Below are 22,591 nucleotides of genomic sequence, written 5' to 3'. Positions count from 1 at the left end.
GGAGGCCTCGAGGCCCCACGTGGCTGCACGGGCGACCCGTCAGGCCCAACGTCTGGGCCGAAATCCGGGGGGCACGTGGGCCGGACAGGGAACCGAGAGGGAAGCCTCCACATCATGGGCGCCGCAGGCCTAGAGTGAATTATTTAAGGTGTTCCTGGTGTTTAAAGAGGTTTTTCAGTTTTTAAAGAATGTTGTAAAAAAATAGCAGCCCTTGTTAACTCCCTCATTATGTGCTTCTTTTTCCCCCTCAGCTGAACAAGCCATATTTTCCTGAAACGGAGGAGCTATGTAAGTGTTTAAACATGTGTCAAGTGTCTAATAAGTAATACAAATTCATAAAGAAGAGGAGGAAATTTAACTGATACTTGAAGTACTTGGTGTAGCTCCCTTTCACTGTTGGGTTATTTTTGGCCGCGGAGTTGTAGAAAGGAAACTACTCTGAGATTATTGGGCACCTCCTGGAGCCCTTTCCCTTTCTTAGCTTACTTTGAGTCTGCACTTAGCCCTGTCTAGAAATGCCTTTGTCCAGCCCACGAAAGAAGTTCAGCTGGTCTACAGTGTGTATAATACAGGGTTAATACTCAACTCAGTATTTGGGAGTCACCTTTCTGTCGTTTCCTCTCAGCCTCCTCATATTCAAAGTTTCTGCTGCTGCTGTGACATTGGTATGACATCTCCCACCCTCTTTGTTGGAAAGAGGGTTAGTACTGCTTCTGGCAAAAAAGACAGTAGGAGAGATGAGGTCTGGGCTTTAACTTGGGATCTGGGCTAGTAAATCATTTAAGTTTTTGTATTCATTCTCTTACCTAGAAAAGCTGGGAAAAGATGTTGCCCTAACACTATCTGAGAACCTCTGAGGAAGGTGAGTCCAAAGACTATTTGATAGTAAAATGACATATATTGTTTTGAAATTGGATAACCCTCTATTTATTTATTTTTTTGGATTACACTTTAGAGTTACCCCCCACCCCCATACTTTAGTTCCTTGGGTGACATTTTTCATCTTGGTTGTCGTTCTGTGAAATATTTCTGTGAACATTCTATTTCTAGCTGTGACCAAGTGTAAACTGGAACTTCCCTGGTGGTCCAGTGGTTAAGACCCCCTGCTTCCACTGCAGGGGGCACGTGTTCCATCCCTGGTGGGGGAACTAAGACAATGCATGCTGTGCGGCACAACCAAAAAAAAAAAAAAAAATGTGTAAACTATAGGAAAAAGTAGGAATTTTCAGTTATTAAAATACTCAAATGTTTTCATAAAGTCAGAAGTATCTTAATTTTAAAATATCATATCATAGTGTGACTAACAAAAATCAACTGCATTGCAGATTTGAGGAATAGGTTACAAATTTACCTTCCCAATAGTAGTCCCCCGACATTCTTAATTTGAGGCTGCATGCCTCTCTCTCATACCTTGACTGTATTGTTAAAATAACCCTGCCCCTTGCGCTGTATGCATCTGGTAAAATTCCATCCAAATTCTTCTAGGGTGCTCAAGAGATATTGTAGGTATTTTCAGTAACAAGTCTGGTAAGCTGCCAGATTTAGTACTTAATAGTATTTTATATTTTTAATCCATTCTCCAAAGATTTACCTTCTTCTGTGGGTTTTTTCATGCCTTTTGGTTGCTAGTTTTGCTGGGTGTTGTCCGTCTTGTCTTGTCAGGCATCCCTTCTGTGTGCATTGTAGCTGCTTCTTTTGGATACATCTGGTGATGAATGTATTGGTAATATGGAGATGCCAAAGCTCTGCAATTGTTGATTATCTGTGATATACTCTGTAAGAGAGTTCCAAAATGGTCTACAGTGTATTCTGTCAGTGGTTTTAATAGAAAAAGTTATTTTCATTTTTATTTATAGCCCTCTGCCTCCTTAGAACCTAGATTTGAACCCACAGTGGTCTGAACTAGGGATAATGCCTAATCTCAGGAACTATGGCACGTTCACAATTAATGTCTCCTCTAGGCACCAAGACTTTGTTTCAAGATCAAGCTACCTAATCTTCTCTTTGCTTAAGGTAATAAGTTTACTCCCAGGAGGCTTCGCAGTCTTTCATGTAAATAGATTTCAGGTGGTTGTTTTCCTGTGTTTTCAGAATTGCTCAGATATGTTTGAACCCCGGTGATGGAAACAGCTTAGCTTGTATATTTAGAAATAGTTGGGACTCTTCCCCTTCACAATAAATTCACTCAGAGTCAGATCTATATACACACTCTAAATTACTATATTGGCAGACGAAATCATTGCTGAGCTTAATGAATACATTTTTGATGTGTAAACAATTTTTAATAAGAATGCTAACCATCTGTTGAAAGCCAAACAATAAACTGTGCACAGAATAGTCAGTGCATAGGTAATTTACTCATTTGCTGTTTGTACTTAAACATTAGCCAATTGTCAACAGATTGATATCTTTGTTGACAAGCCTTTGTTGCTAAACTCAGATAGGGCATTTTGATCTTTTTTTTTTAATGTGCCACTCCCCATTCCAGAAGAGAGCATGGTGCTTCTTTTTTTTTTTTAATATATATTTTTTAATTAACTAATTTATTTATTTTTGGCTGCGTTGGGTCTTGGTTGCTGTCCGCGGGCTTTCCCTAGTTGCGGTGAGTGGGGCTACTCTTCGTTGTGGTGTGCGGGCTTCTCACTGCGGTGGCTTCTCTTGTTGCAGAGCACGGGCTCTAGGCGCACGGGCTTCAGTAGTTGTGGCTCGTGGGCTTCAGTAGTTGTGGCTCGTGGGTTTTAGAGTGCAGGCTCAGTAGTTGTGGCACATGGGCTTAGTTGCTCCGCGGCATGTGGGATCTTCCCGGACCAGGGCTCAAACCTGTGTCCCCTGCATTGGCAGGTGGATTCTTAACCACTGCACCACCAGGGAAGTCCCATGGTGCTTCTTTATAGGAAGAGACGTATAGCATTTTTTACAGCATCAGGTAGGTTGTTCTATAATGGGGAAGTTAAGGCAATTATATAAAATGACTAAATAATATGAGGTAAGTAATACTAAAGTATGCGATTGACTAAATAATATAAAGTATAGCATGTGCCTTAGAAGAAATGCCAATAAATTGTTTTAGGGTGTTCAAAGATGAATGAGGTAACATCAGAAACTGTAAAAGATTATATACAAGGAAACAACATTTAAGCTAGTAGCATACTTCTCAACATTAACAAGAGATATCTGAAGATAAAGGAATAATATTTTGAAAGGGCTGAGAGAAAATAACTATAACTCAGAATGGCATACCCAACTAAGCTATTATTTAAAAGTGAGGACTAAATAAAAACGTTTTCAGACAAAAAAGTGTGGGAATTTACCACTCATCTTTGATAATCATAATAAAAGTTATAGGAGGTACAGGAAGAAGAAGTCTGTTAAACCTAGAAGAGTAGACAGCAAGAAGAAACGGTACATAGAGAAGAGGATCATCAATATGTGGGAATATTGAAACAAATATTGTATACATAAAATAATGATGGGGCTTCCTTGGTGGCGCAGTGGTTGGGAGTCCGCCTGCCAATGCAGGGGACGCGGGTTTGTGCCCTGGTCCGGGAGGATCCCACATGCCGCAGAGCAGCTGGGCCCGTCAGCCATGGCCGCTGAGCCTGCGCCTCCGGAGCCTGTGCTCCGCAACGGGAGAGGCCACAACAGTGAGAGGCCCGCGTACCACAAAAAAACCCAAAAAAACAAGAAAACAAAAAAATGATGATAATGACTAATTTATGGTGTTTAAAAATATCATGGGAACACAACTGAAAGAATATCATATAGAAAATAAATATGAGTAGTTCATGATAAAAACTCTCAGTAAACGTAGAAGTCATCTTTCTCAACTAGATAAAAAACATCTACAAAAAAACCACAGCTAACACAATACTCAAAGGAAAAGACTGAATATTTTCCCTGTGAGACTGGAAACAAGATAAGGATGCCAGCTCTTACCAGTTCTGTTCAATATTGTACTGGAGGCTAATGTAGTCTTTATCTGATTCATTGCTTTAAGAAGAAATAGAAGACCTAAATGAACATACAACCATTAAACAAATGTAATTATTTATTTAAAAATTTTCCATAGTAAAACACACCAGGCTGATAATGCTTTTAAACCTTTAAGGCTCATAATGATTTTTAACCTTCAAGGAACAGATAGCTCCTATTTTACCCACAGTTTAATAAAATTTTGGAAAAGAAGGCAAGTTTCCCAACTCATTTGATGAGGGTGGTAAAATTTAACAGGGATAGTAAGAGAAAGAAAAATTGTGATCTAGTTTCACTCTATGTTTATAATGCAGAAATCCTAAATGAAACATGAGCAGATCAAATGTGTCATGTATAAAAACCACAGTCTTAGTTAAGGAGGATTTATCTTAGGAATTCAAGGATGGTCTTACAAGTAAAAAATTTAATGATGTAATCTGGGGCTTCCCTGGTGGTGCAGTGGTTAGGGATCCGCCTGCCAATGCAGGGGACATGGGTTCGATCCCTGGTCCAGGAAGATCCCACACGCCGTGGAACAACTAAGCCTGTGCGCCACAACTGCTGAACCTGAGCTCTAGAGCCCGTGAGCCACAACTACTGAGCCCATATGCCTAGAGCCCATGCTCCACAAGAGAAGCCACTACAATGAGAAGCCCATGCACCGAAGTAAGAGTAGATTCTGCTCGCCACAACTAGAGAAAGCCTGCGCACAGCAACAAAGACCCAACGCAGCCAGAAAAAATAAATAAAATTAAAAATAAATAAATGAAAGCTTTGGGGTATTATTATAAAAAATGATATAATCTACCACATTTACAAATTAGAGGAAGAAAATGATATGATCATCTCAAAAGATTCAGAAAAAAGTTTTTTTTTTTTTTGTGGTACGTGGGCCTCTAACTGTTGTGGCCTCTCCCGTTGTGGAGCACAGGCTCCGGACACGCAGGCTCAGCGGCCATGGCTCACGGGCCCAGCCGCTCCGCAGCATGTGGGATCTTCCCGGACCGGGGCACGAACCCATGTCCCCTGCATCGGCAGGCAGACTCAACCACTGTGCCACCAGGGAAGACCAGAAAAAAGTTTTGATAAAACTTAAAACATACTTATAAGTTTATCCAAGTAGGAATAATAAAGGAATTCTATTAACATGATAAAGAGTATACCGTAAAACTCAGAGTAAGCATTAGAAAGCGTTCCCCTTTAAGTCAGGAACAAGACAAAGATGCTAATCTCACAACTTCTGTTCTACATTTTACTGAAGGTTCTATCCAGGGCAATAAAAAAAGAAAAGGAATGAAAAACATGAAGACTAAAAAAGAAAATTAAAGTTGTTATTATTCGCCATGACTGCCTGTATAGAAAATCTAATACAACCAAAACATTAAAATTAATGAGAATTCAGAAAAATTATAGGTTATAGGGTAAATATAAAAAAGACTGACAGCATTCCCATATGCCAACAACAAATTGAAAATGCAATTTAAAAAATACCGTATGAAATGACCAAAAACCTAAGGGGCCTTGGAATATATCTAACAAAAGATGTTGAGGATCTTTATGGAGAAAATTATAAAAGTGTATGTATTACATAGATAAAACATGCTCATGAATGGGAGACTCAATTTTGTAAAGATGTAATTTCTTCCTGTGTCAGTTCATGCATTCAGTGCAGTTCTATTATAAATCCTAATAGTTGTATATGTGTATGTGTGTGTGTAATTTGATAGGTGAATGTTAAAACTCAAATGCAAGAGTAAAATGTCAAGAATTGCCAAGATAATTTTGAAAAATAGTGAGAGATTTATCCAGCCAAATATCAAGATTCAGTATAAAGTTTTAGTAATCATAGTAGTGTGACATTGGCACAAGGTTATAAGCATAGACCAGTGGGACAGAAGACAGTCATGTGTCTATGATAACTTGGTATATAACAGAGGTGATTATAAATCAGTGGGATGGAATATTCAATAAACAGTGCTGAAACAACTGGCCAATCTCATATAAAAATATAAATCTTTATCTCACCTATACACAAACCACATTTCAGTATTAAAGCCTGTATTTGAAAAGCAAAACTTAAAAATATTCTCCTGTATTTTTTTCCAAAAATTTTTATGATCTCAAGAGGGACTTTTTATACTAGACACAAAGAAAAATCATCCCCAAATAATTACTGTTTGTCATCTAAGAAATCCTTCTTAGACATATTTGGCATATTTGGCCAAGTATCTGTAAAAAAAAAAAAAAAATACCCCAAATGCAGCAGCTAATAAGACAGAAATTAACTCCTCTTTGATGTAATAGTTCAGAGTAGGGTAGATAGGCTTTGCTCCATGAAACCCTCACAGAGACCCAGACTAGTTGGGTAGCTTTGTCATCCTCAACATATAGCTTGCAGGGTTGCTCTGGATTTTTTAAATAAATAAATAAATAAATAAATAAATAAATTTATGGCTGCGTTGGGTCTTCGCTGCTGCGTGCAGGCTTTCTCTAGTTGGGGCAAGTTGGGGCTACTCTTCGTTGCGGTGCACGGGCTTCTCATCGTGGTGGCTTCTCTTTTTGCGGAGCATGGGCTCTAGGCACGCGGGCTTCAGTAATTGTGGCTCGCGGGCTCCAGAACGCAGGCTCAGTAGTTGTGGTGCACAGGCTTAGTTGCTCTGCAGCATGTGGGATCTTCCAGAACCAGGGTTTGAACCCGTGTCCCCTGCATTGGCAGGCGGATTCTGAAGTTGCTCTGGATTTTAACTTTAACATGACAGTATGAAGCAAGGTGAAGAGACAGTGATCAAACACACGTCCATTATTTTAAGGCTTATACCCAGAAGCAGCACACGTTACTTACACGTACATTCCAGTGTTGGCAACTTAATCACCAAGCTGCAAGGGAGGCTGGGAAATATAGCTTAGCTGAGTAGACATATCTCGCTCCCACCATTATTGTGGGAGAGAGAGAATGGAATTTGGTAGACAGCTAGCAATCTCTGCAATAGCTACATTAAAATTAGCAATTTCTCAGGGACTTCCCTGGTGGTGCAGGAAAAGAATAGGAAAGAACAGGAAAAGAATAGGAAACTAGAATGGTTAATGATGTTTATGCTTGGTAGTAATCAGGGAAATGCAAATTAAAACAACAGGGAGATACTAATATTTCATGTTCATCAGATTGGTAAATTAATATATTTGATAGCCCAAGTTATTGGAGAACATATGGGGAAGTTGGACCTCTTACTCATTGTTGATGGGAATATAAATTGGAATAACTTCTGAAGTTTTCAAAGACATTTGGAAATACTTAAAATAGTAGCAGGTGCTGGTTGCTGGTTGCTTACCACAATGCCATTATCTGTTTTTCCCTTCTTCTTAGAAATAGAAACCCTAATTTTTAGTTGGGTCCATGGACTGCATTTCTCATCCTCTCTTGCAGGTAGGTGTGGCCATGTGACTAAGTTCTAGCTAAGTTCTGGTACAAAAATGTCTGCTCTAAAGAAATTTTTACATATCTATGCAAGGAGACATATTCAAGGATTTCAGTGCATCACTATATCAATAATAGCAAATACAGGAAATAATCTGTCACTCAGCAGGAAAATGAGGACATAAATTGTGGTTTATTCATACAGTGGGCCACTATACAGCATTTAAAATGAATGAACTGCATCTATATGATCTACATGGATCTCAGACATATATATGAAAAAAGTAGGTTTCAGAATGATACATGCAGTGTATTATTTATATAAATTTCTAAAACATAAAACAGTAGTGAACATGTAAAAGCAAAAAACAAGCATGAGAAGAATACACACTAACTTTAAGATAGTGGTTATCAAACTTATGGTTACCAGGGGGATTGGGATTGACATATATACACTACTATATATAAAATATGTAACTAATAAGGACCTACTGTATAGCACAGGGAACTCTTCTCAATATTCTGAAATGACCTATATGGGGAAAGAATTTTAAAAAGAGTGGATATATGTGTATGTATAACTGATTCACTTTGCTGTACAGCAGAAACTAACACAACATCTTAAATCAACTATACTCCAAAAAAAAAAAAAAAAAAAGATAGTGGTTATCTCTGTGGAGGTAAAGAGGGCACAGGTAAGGTAAGACTTCAGTTGTGGAGACTTCCCTGGTGGTCCAGTGGTTAAGACTCTGTGCTTCCAATGCAGGGGGCATGGGTTCGATCCCTGGTCGGGGATCCTGCATGCGACGTGACCAAAAAATCTGTAACATTCTTTCCTTTTTTAAAAAAAGTTGATATGAATCAAATATGGCAAAATAGTAATATCTTTAGGTATCATTTAATTTTCTGATATTTTCTATATGTTTGAAATAACTTACAATTAAAAGGTTTTAAAATATTAGAGAAATACAATAATTGTAAACTGTTATGATCTTGAAATGTATTTTATAGGAAGATTCAAAAATCACAAACATAGAAAACAAACTTATGGTTACCAAAGGGGAAAGGGAGGGGGGAGGAATAAATTAGGAATTTGGTATTAACAGGTACACGATTATATATAAAATAGATAAACAAGGACATACCGTATAGCACAGGGGACTATATTCAATATTTTGTAATAACCTATAAGGTTATAAATAATATATATAATCTCTGAATCACTTTGCTATACAGCTGAAACTAATGCAGCATTGTAAATCAACTATACTTCAATAAAAAAAAGAGTGCTTAACAGCTAACTTAGAGTGAAAAAGTAGAAGAGTGCAAGATAAAATTGATGAGACAAAAGATGAAAGAATGATCACTAATTGAAATAGAATTCAGAAGGAGCTGTGGGTTTTGGAGGAGAAGATGAAGCATTCAGCTTAGGGCTATTAAAATTCATATTTTAGTTCTTTGGGAATATCCTAGTGGAGATATCAAGAAGGCAACTGGAAGTACACATCTGCTAAGGAGGCAGGTCACAGACTTCAAAGTCACTTTATGGCCATTGACATCACAGGAGTGGATGAGATGCTTGCTGCAGCTTGTTAGGGATCATGCCCTCCTTTTCTGGTCTCAGTGCCTGGTGGCCAACATTCAGTAGACTCTAAGTAGTAAAAATAGGCCCAAATGCAAAGGCTAACATAGGCTCACTCCCAAGAACAACAAAAAGCTTTTTAAAAAATTTATACATAGGTATATAACTTTATCATCAAAACAATTTTTAAAATCCCACAACTATATAAACATTCTTTGGAAAACTTAAACTTGAAAGCAACATAGTATAAAAAGTAAACACAATATATATATATATTTTTTTGCAGTACATGGGCCTCTCACTGCTGTGGCCTCTCCTGCTGCGGAGCGCAGGCCCCAGACGTGCAGGCTCAGCGGCCATGGCTCATGGGCCCAGCCGCTCCGTGGCATGTGGGATCCTCCTGGACCAGGGCTCGAACCTGTGTCCCCTGCATCGGCAGGTGGACTCTCAACCACTGCGCCACCAGGGAAGCCTACAGTTTACATTTTTTAGGACGCTTACATTTCCATCCTAATAAGTAGTAACTCAGTTACATGTTGTTGCCTCATTGTGACCCAGAAATGGTTCTTAATTCATTTTCATTAAGAGAAAGGATGTCTTAAACAACAAGGTCCTAATGTATAGCACAGGGAACTATATTCAATATCCTGTGATAAACGTAATGGAAAATAATGTAAAGAAAAGAATGTAAAAAATAATTTAGAAAATAAAAAGAAAGCTCAAAAATTAAAAAACAAGAGAAAAAATGTCTTGCTATAAATACAGGGATAGATTTCTCAAAAATAAAATTCAAAAGAATACACTTGGGATAAAAAATGTACTCATGTGATACTTTGTAATTCTCAGCAAATTTATGGATTTTTAAATTCTTTTATTTTAACAAATTTAAGTAAAGCAGTAAAGCACTGCTAAAAATTGTGTTAGATTACTTGGAATTTTCTTTTGCCATCTTCTGTGTATTTCTCACACTGGAATTTTCTTCCATTTGAAGTATCTATGCAGAAATAAGAAAGGTAAACAAGTCAACCACTACACTTGGCCCTTGAGATTAGGAGACAGTCTTATTGGATTATTGATATACTAAAACAGGCCACGCTGAAATCTTTTGAATATGGAAACATATATGAGGAAAACTTTAAACATTAAGTAAAAATAAATTAAAATAATAAAGACTTAAGCAGGACAATAAATACCATAAGCAATGTAAAAAGACAAAAGATCAAGTGGGAAAAATATTTGTAATTCATATTACAAAGAAGTAAGATCCATAAAATATAAAGAGTTTTTAGGAAAAAAATCTAAAAACAAAGTAACAACCCAGGAGGAAAATGTAGAAAATATTTTATTATTTTCATTAAAAAAATTTTATCAAAGTATAGTTGATTTACAATGTTTTAATTTCTACTGTACAGCAAAGTGACTCAGTTACACACACATATATATATATATATTCATTTTTATGTTCTTTTCCATTATGGTTCATCCCAGGACATTGGATGTAATTCCCTGTGCTATACAGTAGGACCTTGTCCATCCATTCTATATGTAATAGTTTGTATCTACTAATCCCAAACTCCCAGTCCATCCCTCCTTTCCACCCCTTGGCAACCACAAGTCTGTTCTCTATGTCTGTGAGTCTGTTTCTGCTTCGTTGATAGGTAGAAAATATTTTAACAGGTAGTTTCAGCAAAAGAAATCTTTTAAATCAGCCTCACTGGAGAATTAAAACTCTACTGAGATAAATCATTTCTCACCTATTATATGGGCAAAAATTAAAAAATTTGATATAATATTTTGTTGGAGAGATAGTGGAAAAATAGGCACATTGCTGGTAGAAGTACAAAAATGTACGAACTTTATGGAGAGGATTTGATAATATATAGAAAATTTACATTGTATCTACCTTTTGTATTAGTTTCTGATTGCTACTGTAACAAAATACAATATCTTGTGTAACAAAATATCACAAACTTAGTGGCTTAAAATAACCCAGATGTATTATTTTACAATTCTGGAGGTCATAAATGTAAAATGGGTCTGTAGGGCTACCTTCTTCCTGGAGACTCTAGGGGAGTATTTGTTTCCCTGTCCTTTTCTAGTCTCTGGAGGCCATCTACATTTCTGGGTTCATGGTCCTTTCCTCCATCTTCAAAGGCAGTAGTGTAGCAGCTTCTCTCCTCTCTGACCTGGCTCCCTCTTATGAGGACCCCTGTGATTACATCCACTCACCCATAATTTGGGGTGAAAGTAAGGAGGTTCTTAACTTAGTCATATTTATAGAGTTCCTTTTGAATGTAAGGTAGTAGTTTCCTGGGGTTAGGATGTCCACATCTTTGGGGGGCCCCTGTTCTGTCTACCATACCCTTTGACCTAGCATTTCCACTTCTAGGAATCTATCCTACAGATAACATCTGCGTGTATTAGGATATCACTGCTCATAATAAATAGCCAAAGATTGGAAACAATGCAAGTGTCTGGTAATAGGGGACTGGTTTAATAAACAATGGGGTATCTACAAAATACAATACAGTGAAGCTGTAAAAGAGAATGAGGAAGATCTCATTGTATTGGTATGTATAGAGACCTCTAGGGTATATTGAAAAGCGAAAAAAGAAAGGAGCTGAAAAGTTTATATATTATTCTACCTTTTTTATAAGGGAGAAAATACGTTTTGCTTATGTCATAAATAAATGCTGGATTGAAGCATAGAAAATGAGTATGAGGGGGACTGGAGAAGTAGCTGAGACTTCTCAGTGAATTTTTTGTTTTTTGAATCAGGAAAATATGTAGTAAAAATAAGAGCTCATGAACTAGACAGCTTTTTTTTCTAGACAAATGTTTATAAGGCTTAACTTTAAGGAGGCTGTGAGCCACTGGCCTGCCACCAAAGTGCCTGAAGTTTCTAATTTGAGTTCTTGACCTCAACTAAGGGGTTATGTTCAGTGGTTCCTAGTTAAAATGTAAATGTGTAACCTGCTAATGCAGATAATTATCCATTTATAATTTAATATACTTGAGAATCTAAAGTTTTGTTCATTAGTTTCATGGAATACTCAGGAAAGTTCTGTTGGAAGCTGGGGGGTTGGGCAATGTCACAATCATGGGCCACAATATGTTCTAGGAGTGGGTCCTTGGGCAACTAAGGAGCCACATGAAAGCACTTGACTGCTTGGGGCTTGGTATTAGGGTGAAAGATCTCAAATGCAAGCTTTATCTAAGAGATACTTTTACCTATGAGTTAGTTTTTGGTTTAGCCCTGTCTGGAAAACCATGCTTTTATCTTTTGTTTTCCCCTAATCTTTAAAAAATTTTATAATTTTATTGAAGTGTAGTTGATTTACAATGTTGTGTTAATTTCTGTTGTACAGCAAAGTGATTCAGTTATACATATATATATATATTCTTTTTCATATTCCTTTCCATTGTGGTTTATTACAGGATATTGAATATAGTTCCCTATGCTATACAGTAGGACCTTGTTTATCCATTCTATATATGATAGTTTACATCTGCTAATCCCAAACTCCCAATCCATCCCTCCTCCAACCTCCCTCCCCCTTGGCAACCACAAGTCTGTTCTCTATGTCGGTGAGTCTGTTTCGTAGATAAGTTCATTTGTGTTGTATCTTAGATTTCACATATAAGTGATATCATATGGTATTTGTCTTTCTCTTTCTGATTTACTTCATTTAGTATGATAATCTCTGGGTCCATCCATGTTGATGCAAATGGCATTATTTCATTCTTTTTTATGGCTGAGTAGTATTCCATTGTTTATATGTACCAAATCTTTTTTTTTTTTAATATCTTTATTGGAGTATAATTGCTTTACAATGGTGTGTTAGTTTCTGCTTTATAACAAAGTGAATCAGGTATACATATACATATATCTCCATATCTCCTCCCTCTTGTGTCTCCCTCCCACCCTCCCTGTCCCACCCCTCTAGGTGGTCACAAAGCACTGAGCTGATCTCCCTGTGCCATGTGGCTGCTTCCCACTAGCTATCTCTTTTACATTTGGTAGTATATATAAGTCCATGCCTCTCTCTCCCTTTGTCCCAGCTTACCCTTTCCCCTCCCCGTGTCCTCAAGTCCATTCTCTATGTCTGCATCTTTATTCCTGTCTTGCCCCTAAGCTCTTCGTAACCTTTTTTTTTTTTTTAATTCCATATATATGTGTTAGCATACCATATTTTCTCTCTTTCTGACTTATCTCACTCTGTATGACAGACTCTAGGTCCATCCACCTCACTACAAATAACTCAATTTCGTTTCTTTTTATGGTTGAGTAATATTCCATTGTATATATGTGCCACATCTTCTTTGTCCATTCATCTGTTGATGGACACTTAGGTTGCTTCCATGTCCTGGCTATTGTAGATAGAGCTGCAATGAACATTGTGGTACGTGTGTACCACATCTTCTTTATGCGTTCATCTGTCGATGGTTGTTTCCTTGTCTTGGCTACTCTGAATAGTGCTGCTATGAACATAGGGGTGTGTGTATCTTTTTTTTTTTTTTTTCTTGCAGTACGCGGGCCTCTCACTGTTGTGGCCTCTCCCGTTGCGGAGCACAGGCTCCGGACGCACAGGCTCAGCGGCCATGGCTCACAGGCCCAGCCGCTCCGCGGCATGTGGGATCTTCCCAGACCGGGGCACGAACCCGTGTCCCCTGCATCGGCAGGCGGACTCTCAACCACTGCACCACCAGGGAAGCCCTGTGTATCTTTTTGAATTATAGTTTTGTCTGGATATATGCCCAGGAGTGGGATTACTGAATCATATGGTAATTCTATTTTTAGTTTTCTGGGGAACCTTTATACTGTTTTCCATAGTGGCTGCACTAATTTACATTCCCACCAACAGTGTAGGAGGGTTCCCTTTTCTCCACACCCTCTCCAGCATTTGTTATTTGTAGACTGTTTAGTGATGGCCATTCTGACCGGTGTGAGGTGGTACCTCATTGTAGTTTTGATTTGCATTTCTCTGATAATTAGCAACACTGAGCATCTTTTTATGTGCCTATTGGCCATCTGTATGTCTTCTTTGGAGAAGTACCTATTTAAGTCTTCTGCCCATTTTTTGATTGGGTTGTTTGTTTTCCCCCAATCTTTTTTTTTTTTTTTTTTTTTTTTTTTTTTGCGGTACGCGGGCCTCTCACTGTTGTGGCCTCTCCCGTTGCGAAGCACAGGCTCCGGACGCGCAGGCTCAGTGGCCATGGCTCACGGGCCCAGCCGCTCCGCGGCATGTGGGATCTTCCCGGACCGGGGCACGAACCCGTGTCCCCTGCATCGGCAGGCGGACTCTCAACCACTGCGCCACCAGGGGAGCCCCACCCCCAATTTATTATATTGAAAAATTTCAAACATATTTGGCTGTACTGTGTGACATCATGAAATTTCACTCCTAAAGTGTCAGCATGAACCTGCTAAGAATGAGGATATTCTCCAGTATAAATATATTACCGTTATTACAACTTAGGTACCATCTGATATTTAGTTAATATTCAGATTTCTCTAATTGTTTCAACAAATGTCTTTTATAGCTTTAAAAAAAGATATAGTAAAAGATCCCACATTGTTATGTCTCTTTAGTTATTATTTTTTAAATCTAGAGTAGTCCCTCACTTTTAATTTTCTTTTTATTACATTAAGTTTTTAAACAGTCCAGGCTACTTTTCTTATAGTATGTCCCACATTCTGTGTTTATCTGCTTGTTTCCTCATCGTGTCACTTAACCTGTTCTATCGCTTTTCTTTTCTATAAACTTGATGTAAGTCTAGAGGCTTGATTAGATTTAGGTTAAATATATAATGTCCGCTTGTCCCATTATTAGTGATGCAACATTTGGTCACTTGGTTAAGGTGGTGATTGCCAGTTCTCTCTATCATTTTCGCCGTTGTTGTTACAAGTAATCTGTGGAGTGATGCTTCAGCACTGTGCAAATATTCCTTCACCCATTGAGTAAGCATACATTTAACTGCCTTATCTGGCTTGCCCTGATGTGGAGTTGATTCATATTCATAGGCTCAAGATCAGAAGACACCTCCATCTAGATCAGTGGTTCTCAACGGATCTAGAGTTGATTTTGCCCTCAGGGGACGTTTGTCAGTGTCTGGAGATATTTTTGGTTGTCATAATTGGAAGGGGTACGTGCTACTGGCATCAAGTGGGTAGAGGCCAAGGATGCTGCTGTGTACCCTACAAGGCACAGGAAAGCCCCCACAAAGAATTTCTGGTCCAGAATGTGAATAATTTCACTGTTAAGAAACTTTGATTTAGATGTATAATTAAGCTTCTCTCTCATACACAGTTCATTGACCTTTTTGGAGATGCTAGTAAAGTTTTAGAGCCTATCTTCAGCAATGGTAGAAACCAAGCAGATGTTAGATTCCATCAGATTTTTGCCGTGTTTCAAACCAGGCAGATTTTTCTACCCACCTGTTCTGTCTTTCCATTTCTGTTTAGGTGTCTTCTCTAGAAGGATTTAAATTCTTTTCCTCTACTCTCAAGAAACTAATAAAATAAGGATGAAAAAACCCCTAGAATTAATACATTGAAGCATTTTTGTCTGCTTTTGTGTTTCCTAGAAGATTTTGGAATGTCATCGTAAAAGCCCCAGGGCCAGGGAAGAGAAAATGGAGAAAGAGAAATATCAAGTTAAGAATTCACTGTTATAGAAATGGCCCAGAGAGAGTAGCCAGAGTTCAAAAAGGGGCAGGGGAGTGCAGAGGGCATTTCCACTCTCACACCTGTAAGTTATTAATGACCTTTGAAGTGATTGTTGATGGAAGCACTTGTACATTTGAGCTGCTTCATGTGTATACTTAGTGTATTCAGAGAACTGCCTAGCTTCTGGAGCCCTGAAATATCTTCAAGGTACATCAGAGATCAAACGGCAAAATCCGTGACTTGGGAATATCATGTAGCCATGTGACATGTGGAAGGATCCAGAGTATGAGAACTGATGCCTAAATAACTACACTGTATATTTTTAACTCAGAGATTTAATATTGCTTTTATAACTTTTAAAATAGCAATCTCAGAAAATAATGTTCCACAGTTTCAAGATAAGGTAATAAGAGGTAAAGTTTTTACACATTTATTTTAGGTTCCTGTTCTTAAAAGATTAGAACATAATTACCTTATTTTCATTCAAATTGTCATTTGGTAGTTTATACAGCATTTGGTTTAGGTTTTGAACTCCTGGGCCAAGGACATTGCCCTTCCCTGTTGAGAACTGAATCAACAGTTTTGTTTGTACTTAACAAATACAGAATTACTTCAAGTTCAACTTTCCTCTCCTGTACTGTGGAGCTACTACATGAATGCTTTCAGCAGCTGTAGTTACATTTTTGGAGGAAGCAGCAAAATACATAGGTCTTTGCTTTTATTTTTTTCCTATCAGTATTTCTTAAAATTATTTTTCATGCTTATTCATTAACATATCTTTCTAAGTGAAATAACATAGCAGCTGTTGGCATGACACGGTATTAAGAAACAATTATAAAGAATTCAATGGAGGACTTCCCTGGTGGTGCAGTGGTTAAGAATCCGCCTGCCAATGCAGGGGACATGGGTTCGATCCCTGGTCCGGGAAGATCCCACATGCCGCGGAACAGCTTATCCCATGCGCCACAACTACTGAGCCTACGCTCTAGAGCCCTTGAGCCACAACTACCGAAGCCCATGCGACTAGAGCCTGTGCTCTGCAACAAGAGAAGCCACCACAATGAGAATCCCGTGCACCACAACAAAGGGAACCCCCCCCTCACCGCAACTAGAGAAAGCCTGTGTGCAACAACGAAGACCCAATGTAGCCAAAAATAAATCTATTTATTTATTTTAAAACAAATTCAGTGGAAAATTATAAAACATGATTATTTCCAAAGTATAATTTTTACTCCTTATTAGTAAGCAAACTGTTTTAGGTAGATAGCTTGATTAGAAATTAGGAATTGTAACTTAAGTATTTAATTCTATCAATCATTACTTACATTTTTCCTGTACTTGCTCAATTTCTACAAAATGTGAAAACTTGAAGAAAATGATGTGACAATATATATCATTATTCTTTTACTTATAAATGAGAAGAGGGTACAAGAAATGGGGGGTAGGAAGATGGTGAGAGTAATTAAAAAATTTTTTTTGTATTTTTTGGGGATGAGCCTACAGCAGTGACTTCTGGCTGCAGCACCAAGAGCCTTTCATCCACAGGGCTCAGAATAAAAGGGAGAAAAATTAGAAAGAAAGAGTATAAAATAAAATAAAGTAAGGTAAAATAACATAAAGTTATTAAAATAAATAATTATTAAGAAAAAAAAATTTTTTTAAAGTAAAAACAAAAAAAAAACAACGGACAGATAGAACCCTAGGGTTCATTTGTCTTCAGCCTTAGTGTCTCCTGCCCGTCTCTGGGGTCCGCGCTTTTAGCCACGGCTTGCGCCCGTCTCTGGAGTTCCTTTAAGCAGTGCTCTTAATCCCCTCTCCTCGCGCACCAGGAAACAAAGAGGGAAGAAAAAGTTTCTTGCCTCTTCGGCAGGTCTAGACTTTTTCCCCGGACTCCCTCCCGGCTAGCCTTGGTGCACTAGCCCCTTCAGGCTGTGTTCATGCCGCCAACCCCAGTCCTCTCCCTGCGCTCGACCAAAGAGCCTCACCTCCCATCCCCGCCCGCCCCGGTGGGTGAGCAGACAAGCCTTTCGGGCTGGTGAGTGCCGGTTGGCACCGATCCCTTGTGCGGGAATCTCTCCGCTTTGCCTTCCGCACCCCTGTGGCTGCGCTCTCCTCCGCGGCTCCGAAGCTTCCCCCTCCGCCACCTGCAGTCTCCGCCCGCGAAGGGGCTTCCTAGTGTGTGGAAACCTTTCCTCCTTCACGGCTCCCTCCCACTGGTGCAGGTACCGTCCCTATTCTTTTGTCTCTGTTTATTCTTTTTTCTTTTGCCCTACCCAGGTATGTGGGGGGTTTCTTGCCTTTTGGGAGGTCTGAGGTCTTCTGCCAGCGTTCAGTAGGTGTTCTGTAGATGTATTTCTGATGTGTCTGTGGGAAGGAAGGGGATCTCATGCCTTACTCTTCCGCTATCTTCCCCCTCTCTCACTTTTTCCTTCTTTATCTTATTTTTGAACTTGAGGAAAGAAAAAAAACTTACAAAGGTAGGAAAAGACTGATTATTCTGAAGCTGTAACAGGAGTGGAGCCTGCGCACAGCCTGACCCTTAGCACGGCAGTTAGAAGTCCCGCTCCGCCAACAGGCAGCTCCACCAACCTCCAAGGGCATTGCTCCGAGGGGCCCCATCTTGCATTCTGCACAGACATATTGTCCAGTAAAGCTTACTAAAGACAGGGTTTCAATGAGTTCTATATAATAGCATAGCCAGCAACGTACACATATGCAAACCCTCAGTGGAGTTAATGGAATTAAAATCAGGGAAAGTAGGACATAGAAGGTGTTTGCTCTTCTGTTTCCCTTTCTGTCAGCCCATTGCCTCACCTCAGAGAGAAGAGTTGCTGATATGATTAGTCATACTCAACTGACCTAGTCACATAGAGAATGGGATCACTGTGCTTTTAAAAGATTATGCACAAAGCCTATATGAGGAAGATTTTGGATCAGTCCTGAAAAATCACAAAAGTAGGATTAAACAAAAATAGAAACATTCCTTATTATTGGATAGGACCATTCAACATCATAAATAAGTCAGATCTCCTCAGGTGAATATATAAATTTAATGTAATTCCCCCAAAACTTTTCCTGGCGCTGGATCCTAAACTTCAAATGGAAAAATAAATAAGCAGGAATACCTATGAAAGTCTTCAAAAGGAAGAGCAATGAGAGGGGGCTGGACTTACCACATATTAAAAGAATATTATAGACCCTATAATTAAAACATTGTGTTGTTGATGCCTGACTAGATAGACAAACCAATGGAAATAGTTCCAAGTACACATGGAAATTTAGCATATGACAAAGGTAGCATCTTAAATCATTGAGGGAAAGGTTTAAAGTTGAAAATGGTGTTAACATGACTGGAGAGTCATTTGGAAAAAGTATGTATTTGGATTTATGTTGCCCTTAATTAACATTAAAATGTACTCCAAATAGATGAGTTATTTCGATGTACAAAAATGAAAATATAAGTTTACGAAAAAAACATATGTCCATCTCTTTATAACCTGGACATGAGAAAAGCCTTTATATTATAATTTAAATTCCAGATGGTCGATACATTTAAGTACTCAGAGTGAGGGCAGCTTGTGCCTAGAAATGGACAACTGGGATCACTCCACGTGTGTGGGAATGTTAGTTTTCTAATGACAGAAATTAAACACACAGGCTGGTGCCGAGTTGCCCAGCCTTGTGCTGACAAGCCGTGCGGCCCACCTTTCCCAGACAAGATTGAGAAATGTTCTGCATCTTCCCATCTCCCTCTAATAAGAAACATCCTGCATTGGAGCCAAACGTGGTGTGAGAGGAACTGACAGCTAGTTTTCAGCCCAAAATTTTCATGGGAAGTAAGTGTTCACCGCCTTGAGTGATGGTGTCACTCATCAAGATTGTTCCAGCACCAGTGACTAAATTTATAGTAGAGAAATCATGAGCTAAGTCTAAAGCAAAAGAGCTCAGGGTTGAGCTTAAGAGGTGTGCCGATCTCATAAGGTGTGTAAAGGTGAGATAACCTCTGAATATACACCATCTGTTTCTTACTTCTTTTTAAAACCCTGTTACCATGAAAATTTAGTTGCTAAGACTAGCACCCATGAAAGGTCCACGGATGGAGATAGGAATCTCCCTTTCTAGTACAATGTGGTAAGAGTTTCAGATTTCTTTTTTTTTTTTTTTTTTTGGCTGCACCTTGGCATGTGGGATCTTAGTTCCCCAACCAGGGATTGAACCCTTGCCATCTGCAATGGAAGTGCAGGGTCTTAACCGGTGAACCGCTAGGGAAGTCCTGAGTTTCAGATTTCTTGTTGTCTGGCCTGCTGAGATGTTTGCCATCTAAAAAGTCACTTAGTGGTTAAGTCCAATTACCTAGGGAACCAACTGATACCTAGGAACTGATACCAAGAGAAGCTGGGTGGTCCCCAAAGGAAAGTGAATACAAACTCAACAGTTGGTTTAATTGTATATTTTAGCCATGTCATAAGCAGATTGTAGCCAGTATTGGACATATGCCTAGCAGTGACTAAGGATCCAAGGGGCAACATCAAGATAGGTGCCTTTTAGGCAGTGGTGTGTTGTTAAATGTTTAACAGCAGATTCTCTGGGAGAGCGGGAGTGAGCGGGGCCATGATTTGTAGTGTTTTCTGGTTTCCATTGTGTAAATATTTCCACAGGCTGATTTCAAACTACTAGGAATTTAGCAACTGTCTGGCAAGATTCCTGACAATTTAACAATTGATACTCCTAAGCTGGTTCTATCTGGCTCCAGCAAACTGTTGCTTACAGATACCATAGTTAAGACGTAATCAACAATTCAGAATCTTAAAGCAACAAAGGTGAAGGAAAATATCTAGGAAAATTAAGAAATCTTGCATACAGACTGAAGTGTAACAATGTATAGCACCAGCTCCTTGACTTTCCATGTCTTGGGCTGTCTCCTTCACACAATCATTACTTTGTTGATAGTCTTGAGTGAAGGCTGTTCTCTGCTTCTGGAGGATTCCTAAGAATTCTCAGGATGAGGTCTCTGGCAGGAACAGTCTTCCTGATTCAAGAGAGATTTATTTCTCCTTCATTAACAAACAAGGGTACAAGGATCAAAGCCACAGACTTTAACTGTTGTGTTAGTTGTTAATAGTGCCTGTGAGGTCCTTTCCACTGCTGTCAAGGGCAGTCTTTTTCTGATGTCTCTTTCAGAAGATGAAGCTTCTGAGTTTTAAAGAGTGAATAGGGTTGTTCTGAAGGACATTTTGGAAAAGCTACTCACATCTGTTGATACAATTGTATATTGATTCCACTCACATTAGATACCTAGAATAGTCAAATTCATAGAGACAGAGTAGAATGGTGGTTGCCAGGGGCTGGTGGGGGAGGGGAAAATGGGGAATTAGTTTTTTTTATTAATTAAAAAAATTTTAAATTTTATCTATTTTTGGCTGCGTTGGGTCTTTGTTGCTGCGCATGGGCTTTCTCTAGTTGTGGCGAGCGGGGGCTACTCTTCTTTGCAGTGCGTGGGCTTCTCATTGTGGTGGCTTCTCTTGTTGCAGAGCACGGGCTCTAGGCACGTGGGCTTCAGTAGTTGTGGCACACGGGCTCAGTAGTTGTTAGTCTCATGGGCTCTAGAGCACAGGCTCAGTAGTTGTGGCACATGGGCTTAGTTACTGTGCGGCATGTGGGATCTTCCCTGACCAAGGCTCGAACCTGTGTCCCCTGCATTGGCAGGCGGATTCTTAACCATTGTGCCACCAGGGAAGCCCTCTATTCTCTTTTCTATCTTTACAGTTTGGCCAGGATTTTGTTGCAGGCAGGTAGGATACGCTCTAGAAACATCCTTGACTATGCTTTATTTATTTATTTATTTATTTATTTATTTATTTTTTCTTGACTATGCTTTAAAGTGTTTCCACCCCCATTGTAGGATTAAGATGGTTGCCAAACTATCTGGGCTATGGTAATAAAACTGGAGAGCTTACCTGCTGTGTTAATCAGCACTTCAGGAATGGAAGAGGGTGGGATCCTCTCTGGAAATATGACATACAATTAACTTAGAAGGGTATATCAATGATTACCTTGGGAGAGAACATGTTCTGGACAGTAAGGACATTGACGAATCTCCACGGACTTTTTTAAGTCATAAAGTGTACTGTGATTGTCCTTGACCGATAATGGTATTGAAAACTAGAAACAAAATAATTTGTTGACAATTATTGAACCAGTTTCAGTGCTTAGCAATTGGGTTATCTCAGTAATCTTTATTCATGAGATGGGAGCAATGAAGCAGAGCTGAGGAGGTCATTGGTAAGTGTGCATAACTTAACATAGCAAACCTGAAGTGACTATCTTTAGAAGGGCCTGCTTGCAGGGTTGGCCTTGGCTGGATTTTTGGAGTGTTCCCCCTATTCCCCACTGATAAGGGTGGCCCACTATACTCAGACTGTGCAAACAATGTACAATGTTCAATAATTTATGTGGAATGCCTGCTTTCTTTCTGGGAATCTGGAGTTTTGGTATGTGCTAGGCAGAGAGTACCTCCATGACTAGCCCTCCCAATAAAAACATTGATCACTGAGTCTTTAGTAGTCTTCCCTGGGCAGAAACATTGCACATATGCATTTTCATTGCTGGGGGAAGAGTATGCTCTGTGTGACCCCTCATGGGAAAGTGTTATGGGTTTCTCCCAAATTCATATGTTGAAGCCGTAATCCCTCAGTGTGATTGTATTTGGAAACAGGACCTTTATGGAAGTAATTAAAGGTTAGATGAAGTCATAAGGGTGGGACCCTGAACTGATAGGATTAGTGATCTTATAAGAGGAGACACCAGAGAGCTCTCTCTCTTCTTCCTTGCGCGTACATTCATGGAGGAAAGGCCATGTGAAAACACAATGAGAAGGCAGCTGTCTACAAGCCAGGAAGAGACCTCTCTCCCCAAACTGAATTGGCCAACACCTTCATCTTGGACTTCTAGC

Source organism: Neophocaena asiaeorientalis, unplaced genomic scaffold (assembly GCF_003031525.2).
Source record: "Neophocaena asiaeorientalis asiaeorientalis breed wild unplaced genomic scaffold, Neophocaena_asiaeorientalis_V1.1 scaffold9, whole genome shotgun sequence".
NCBI lineage: Eukaryota > Metazoa > Chordata > Mammalia > Artiodactyla > Phocoenidae > Neophocaena > Neophocaena asiaeorientalis.
Note: the sequence above shows the minus strand (reverse complement) of the source record.